Genomic DNA, 6,558 nt, shown 5'->3' with positions numbered 1-6,558 from the left:
GAACCATGGCGCTATTAGCGCCATGGTTCATGCCGATAAAATACCGGCACCGCCTTGGTGGAAAGGGGAATTACCGCCCCATTCCAAGGTTGGCGGGGCAGTAATTCCCCCTTCCACCATTGCCCTTCCCCATTCCCATTTTTGCCCCATAGGGCATAATGGGAATGGGGAAGGCGCTAATTATGGCACCGCAAATTGCGATACCGTAATTAGCTCCCTGGGTGCCTTTGCGGGTTGGTTTTTAACACCTGCAAAAAGCAGGCGTTAAAATCCCCATAGTAAGGCGGTAAGGATTTACCGGTACCGGTAAACCCTTACCGCCTACCGTGTAATGAGGCCCATACTTGTTTCCCCAGGAAACGCACACTATGAAGATATTAACCTGGAAATGAAGGTGAATAAAAAACATTCCCCAATGTATTATATTAAAGTGAAGATTGACCTTAACTCGAATGTGATCACAAATTCTTCATTGATAGAAAACCCCACTGAAGTGAAAAGAGGTTTTTTAACAATGACTGGACAGATACTTGGGAGGGGATATCAACATATAAATGATATAAACATCTTTTTGGGGATTCAAGAGGTAAGGGCATTATTGCTAAGTACCTGATTAGTATACCTAACTCTTATTGGAGAACCCAGTTTCTGAGATTCAGAATGAATGTGTTAGCACATAGGGAAATTAACCACCTAAGAAGCAGAGAGCTTACATCTAAGAACTCCCTCAAATTCTGGAAAGTTGTTTCCATTTGGTAATTGAATGCCCCACCCTTCAGTCCTTGAGATGCCAAACCTTTGTGAAATGGGTTGATTTTAATGATTGGGTGAACATGCAGGTCTCCTGGCAACGTATAGTAGCAGGGAATGAACTACTTCTGTCCATATTGCTATTAAGATTTTGAAATGCTACTAATTTGATCAAAATAAAGTAAGGTGTAGACAATGTAATACTTGGGTCTGTAAAGCACAGGCACTTTAAAAATAAAATGGAGTGTATTTTAATAAATCAGGCTGATAGAGGATTTTATATTTACTGTATTGATATAACTGTTTTTAAAAAGGGTATTATGTTGACCATCATAAAATAATGCAGTGGTCATTTATTAATGTAGCGTAAAAAAGATATTTTATAAATGAAATCGGTTCATTTTTCTGAAATTTGGTTGATTGTGGTTTCACATTTTATTGCTTATGTATTAACTGTGAACTCTGTATTTGCCTTCGTAAATGCCTATAAAAGATTTCATTGTAAACTATAAAACACTAATAAAAAAAGTTAACGAAAATATAAATATATATTTAAATAAACAGTACTATCCAGGTGCGTAGGTCACTAATGCCCTGCGACCAACAGGGCGCACCTGAAAGGGACCTGCGTCCAATGTGCCGCGCCGAAACAGCAGGCGCATGAAGAGCTGCACCAGAATGTCCGGATTCGTGGGACAGAAAACGGACCGACTCTGACCTTCACCATTCTGCGGTCAGTGGCTTGCATACCATGGAATTGGAGAGTTTTGGTCTCTGTTGTTGTGGCATTTGGAGGCGGCAGCTTCCTGGAATAACATGAAATGTAAATTACAGGGCATGCAGTAGTTATGGTTAAGTTGCTCAACTCATAAGAAGAGCACTTTTTGGGTGGCTTATAACTGTGCCCCCCTGGACGATCCTCACAAAACTTTGCAAAAAAGGCATATGGCCCCATCAGATTGATTCTGCGAAGTTCGGTGAGGTTTCGTGCAGGGGATGCAAAGTTATAATTTGTGTTTTTTCCCATAGACGCAATGGAAAAGATATTTTGCTCACGCCTACAGCCCAAACCACTGGACAGATTTTCACCATATTTGCGGCAGGAGTGGCAGCTTGGTCCCAAAAGCATACTTTCGTGAATTTGGTGTAAATCCGTCCAGTAGTCTTTTTTAAAATGGCCCAAAAGTAGGTCAAAACAAATTTGTGATATCTGGGTTCGGTCCGTGGACTCACTCCTCTATTCAGTCTGCGGACGGGCCTCCGATTGGTCCAGTGGGAGGCATGATGTCTGCGGACATTGGACGCTCCCATTGATTGGCTGGTAAAAAGCAGAGGTGCAGCAGATTTTTGGAAACGCCCGCTATGTTGGATTCGCAGACAGCCCCTGTTGTCCACTAACATCACGGTAAAAACATATTTAAAAACACAACATTGCACTTGTTAAACTAATGAAACAATCTCTGGGGAGGTGAGGGGTGATGGGGATAAGATGGGATATGGCCTTAAAAAGCCAAAAGAATTGGTGTTTTTTCAACTCTGACGTCTGTGTACAGTCCAGATGTCCGGGGCAGTCCTGTGATGTTCGCGAACATCTGAGATGTTCAGGGATATCTATGCCTATTTCTGCATTACAGGGTTGGTGAAACGTAGCTTTTAGATGGCTTATAACATTGGCGCCACTCAATGAAACTGCATTAAATTCTGGAATCTCATTCTAGAACTGACCCTGGATGGTTCTGCGGAGTGTGGTGCTGTTTTGTCAAGAGGGAACAAAATTAGAGTGGGGGTCTCAAAATATTTGAAAGGCTTATAAATGTGGTGCCATTTGATGAATCTGCACAAAAGTTTGCAAAAAATTAGAGGGGGGGTCTCAACATTTTAGATGGCTTATAACTTTTTTTCCGTTTGACAAATGTGGACAAAAGTGTCCACAAAGATTATAGACCCAACCTTGAATGCTTGTGCAAAGTCTGAATTGATTTTGGCAAGTGGTGGCTAGGTTATATGACTATTTTATGTACGTAGAGTTTGACACTTTTCAAAAAATAAAACGTGTGGATTTGCAAACTCATACAAGGGGCATTGGCAAAGACCTGAAAGCAAATGAGTCTGTGTTTTATTTTAATTTTTTGAGTGATACTTTATGTACAACAAATAGTGATATAACTTTGGTCACTGAGGTACAGCCTGTGGACATGGGCAGTGGCCAGATTGTTTGGCTACTGGCCATGGCCACCAGGGAACGGTTATGTGGTAAAGTTTTTCGAAACTGAGATAGGTTTGAATGGGAAAGAAAAATCTGCTCGTGGGTACAGGTTGAAGTGCTGGATGGGATTGCAGCAAATATGCACAAGGAGAGTCAGCAAGAACTTCAAAGCATGGTTTTCAAATATGTCCTGTGTTTTCTTTTTTTGAAAGTGTGAAAATGTAAGTACACAACCCAGTGATATAACATTTGTGTCTGGGCAAGGAGCCTGGCCGTGGGCAAGGAGAAATGTGCACTGTAATTTGCTTATTGGGGCATGCAGCATGGCTGAAGCGGTAGGTTTGAATGAGAACAAATATTCTGCTTGCAGTTACAGCCTGAAGTAGTGGACTAGATTACAACATAATTGCACAACAAGTATTATCAAGGACCTGAAAGCATGTTTTTGGAAATATGTCTTGTGTTTTATTTTTCCAAAGTGTAAGAATGTAAGTAGAAAAACTAGTGATATTCATTTGGTGTCTGGGTAGTGGGCCTGGCCCTCAGCAAACGTAAATGTGTAGTCTGATCTGCTTATTGGGGAATGCGGCATGGCCGAAGCCCATGCCCAATGGATTTGGAGACTGGCCATGGCTGCAAGCCATGAGCACTGGCCATTGGTTACATTATTAGGGTATAGTGGACACTGAGCTAGGATGCAGGGTAGGTGCAGTGAATAATAGGGGTGGTTTGGTTGGGCTGGGGTCATGGTTGAGCCTTATGCCGTAGGCAATTGAACGATGATTTGCATTCCCAGCATGCACTGCTGATAATGACAGACATAAGTATGTGTTGAAAAAATATGTTTCTTAAAGGAGGTTTATAGTTATTTCATATATATGAAAAGAGGAATTATTAATAACTTGTACAGAGTGATGTAACCCAATGAAACATGTCCTATTAAAATGACAGAAAAAACATTGTTAAAGGGATGTTATGGTTAAGATGCATCCAACCCTTGAGACTCCTCTGCTCCAGTAGTTACCCAGTGGCGTCCCACCTTGACATCCCTTGGCATTTCCCTCCTGGGTTCTCATGAGCACTTGCCCATCCATGCTGCCCTTTCTATTTATGCACTTCTCTCACTGCACAATTATTGTGTATTAGTAAGGGAAATGCAGATACAAACGATTTGTAGAAGATTGTTAAGTGGCAGTTGGTGTGTGGAAGCGTCATACAGTTTTTGGAAGCGATTGGTGGATAGATGTGTGAAAGGTGGTTCCTAAAGGAAATTTCTTTGGTGTTTTTTGGTTGTTTCTTTTGCAGGAGAGTCAGAAAGTAAGGTGGGGAGGGAAATGTGGGAAGAGGCATAACCAAAAATATGGAGGGGCAGGTAGACAGGGGAAGATGTTGCACGTGTGTTACATCTCAGGTAGAGGGCAGTGTTTCTCATGCTCCTTGATTACAGCTTCAAAAGCAGTTCGAAATTGCTCCCCTCTGCAGAGTGGTGTGTTGCAGTATATACAGAATACTGTTGTCTTGGAAAGATATGGATCAACAGCCTCTTTTATCGCTTGCAAGGAGCTGGTGGGATTTTGTGTCCTACAGAAGTGGGCTGTGTCGTTAAAGTATTGGTTGAGGAAGATGAGGTAGATGAAGACAGCCTACTGCTTGGAAAGAAAGGAACAACCTTTCTGAGAGCATTGCAGTAGTTGGATTGGGTGTGACGACACATGGAGGTGGCCCCGTAGGAGTACTGTCCAGGTAGTCCACGACTCAGTACAAGGTTGCACTCAGTGCTTTTCACTTTGGTAGCTTTATCCTTTGGTACATTCCCAACAGTGGTAAAGAACTGCCACACCCATGATTCTCTCTGGGTGCTAGAGGTAGGCACTTCCTCTACCTCATCTTCTTGGTCATCTTCATTATCTTTTGAAGTTCTGCATTTATTTGTTGTGTAGGTCCTCCAGCTGGTACCGGTTGTGGTGGTGGCTCTTGGGGACGAGGAATGACAATAGCTGATGCCATTTCTAAGATAAATGGCAGTTTTGCTAATATTTTTCCAAGTATGTGCTGTGAGCTAGATTGTTAATGGAAAATGAATACGAATAGGTGTAGGAGCTTTGCAAGGGTACATTTTGAGCTTGAAACTATCTCGAACAGCAGAAAATGCAGTTCCAAAATGTTTGCGAAGCACGGACCTGTTCGTGAAGTGCAGGTGCGTTAGCGGACAGGTCATCATGCCGCGAGCGTACTTTTGGTCACGTGCCACTGTCTGGAAAGTCTGCGATGATGTCCTACGTTCACGAACGTCGGCGAACACAAAAACTGTGGAAAAAGTTACAAAAAATGTATAGAAGTGTTAAAACTGCTGCTAGAAGGTGGGGAATGGCAGAGTTGTAAGATGAAACCTTCTAAATTGGACAAAAATGTTGCTATATTGGGGTAAGCATGATATTAGTAAGTTGTAGGAAATTAGCGTGCACTGTTAAAAACCCATGAAATTCACTAAAAAACCTTTGTTAAAGGGACGTTATGGTTAAATTGCATTAATAAAAACCTATGAAATTCAATGAAAAAACATTGTTAAAGGGACGTTATGGTTACAAGTAAAATCAAAAACCCCAGAAATTCACCAGTTATGGTAAGCTAAGCACCCATAACTCGTGCCACCAACATGCACTGCTAAGACTAGCACCCAGGACATGAAAGATGACATCACAAATATCATTGAGGACATCACTGAATTTCATACCTTTTTATTAGTGCAACTTAACCATAACGTCCCTTTAACAACGTTTTGTCACTGAATATGCGATATAGCCTCTGGCATTTGTAAGTGGGTGGCTTGGACATGCATTTCTGGAGGGTTCCATTGATTGTGGCACCCCACTCCTCCACTTTGCTCAGAGGAGATAGAACAGGGGCGAGTTGCAATGGTGTGATTCAACAGCAAGGCTAATTGTGGGACAGCCTTGAGGGGTTCTCCACATCGTTTTCGTTGATGATTATTCATTGTGTGAACTAATAGGGATTTGTATAGCGCCCATATTGATGCATAGGTTTCATGGCACTGAAAAAACAAACATTCGAACCAGGCACAATGGAGTAGGATACAGAGGTTTCTGTTGGGGCGCATTCTTATATTAATGTGGGAATAGCCGTCCCTAGAGGGGGGCAAAGGGTGGCAATTGCCACCCTTTTCGCTGATTTGCCCCACACCCCTAATTGGTGGCCAGCAGTCTCCCCCCACCTCCCGGTAAATAACTCTTTCCAGAAGTCATAAAGATGCTCAGCCTGTGTTTTTTCTTCTGGCCTGAAAGGGACACCATAGTATCAATGGGCCATTAATTTTACCGGGGTGGGGACCTTCGTTGCTAAAAGCAGGGTTCCTAAATGCTGGGCACACTATCGTTTTCCGAATGTGCAGCTTGCAATGTCATAGAAAAAAACAAAAAGACATTTGCGAACTGGAACATGCTTCCTAAACTTACATCCACTAGTTTTCTTTAAACCGTGTTTCGTTTTTTGTTTGACTTTCACACAAATATCATGTGATTACTGTGCCCTTCCTTTGTGTTTTATCACAGGATATATTGCTAAAGATGTTCTATGCTTGTCAA

Source organism: Ambystoma mexicanum, chromosome 7q (assembly GCF_040938575.1).
Source record: "Ambystoma mexicanum isolate Mex_15411 chromosome 7q, UKY_AmexF1_1, whole genome shotgun sequence".
NCBI lineage: Eukaryota > Metazoa > Chordata > Amphibia > Caudata > Ambystomatidae > Ambystoma > Ambystoma mexicanum.
Note: the sequence above shows the minus strand (reverse complement) of the source record.